We start from the raw sequence: 1136 nt of genomic DNA, 5'->3' as shown, positions 1-1136 counted from the left end.
GGCGCAGGCTGGCAGAATAAGCTTTTAGAAAAATGCAGAGAAAAAGAAAAAGAATCAGTGCAGATTCTACATGGACCAGATTTCCTTCCTTTTCACCTACAGAAGTCCAAAATTGGACCAATGTAAATTAGTATCACCTGACTGTGACATCGTGCCTCTCTACACCCATGCGCTGGACACAGGAGTTAGGCCTAAAGGTGTATACGTGATTATGAATAAGGTGTGTGATTATGAGTAAAATAGCCAGAAGATCAGTCCAGCTTCAGTGCCAATGTTGGCCTTTATCAATGTGCCCAAAGAAAAGCTTCAATCCAGCTAAAATATTTTATATGCAATTGGAAAGCACAAGGAATAATGTCATTTACAATAATAATAATAATAATAAAGCTTCACTTCATCCATTACAAAAATTTGGATTAATGAAACCCTAATCTTAAGAGGCTGAGTGGCTACTCCAAATATGTAATGACTATAGCAATTGAATGAGACTTAATTGTCCACTTTAATTCTATTATAGCTCTCATATTTATCTCAGGCAGAGAGCCTGCAGATTTTAGGAATAGCAAATGGAGCTATGACAAACATGAACATATTACTCTGAATTTTTTTCCAACTCCAGAATAGTTCTAGCTTTCTTCAAAATTCAGATCCAACACTTTATATATGTATATAAAATACCACTTTATTTATTACTTTTTAAGACTGCAGTATAATTTATTTAGCTGTGATCTTCTAGCACCTCCTAGTTATGTGTTTGTACAGCACCCAGACAGGGCACGATGCTGCAATATACCATTTTGGTAATTAAGAGAATAGCGCTTTTCCCTTTCAGTTGGCACTGATAATGAACCATAAAATAGTGTACCGTTGTAGTAGAAGAATCGTCTTTTAGATCTGTCACAAAATGTAAATCTTGACTTTATGATTATTAAGGAGACAAAATTCTTTCACGGTTTGCAAGACTCTGTTAACGCTCAGCTTCTGAACATCTGCTAGGCTTCTCTCTTTTTTTATCTTTAATCATTTCAACAAGTCATCTGGGGTCTCCTCTTGTTCCTTGGCCCTCTTCTTCTTTCTCAATACATTTTTTGTTACCTTTACCAGAGTTATTTCAGCCTCCTACCAACTGTTTGAAT

Source organism: Apteryx rowi, unplaced genomic scaffold (assembly GCF_003343035.1).
Source record: "Apteryx rowi isolate R43461 unplaced genomic scaffold, aptRow1 scaffold_932, whole genome shotgun sequence".
Lineage (NCBI taxonomy): Eukaryota > Metazoa > Chordata > Aves > Apterygiformes > Apterygidae > Apteryx > Apteryx rowi.
Note: the sequence above shows the minus strand (reverse complement) of the source record.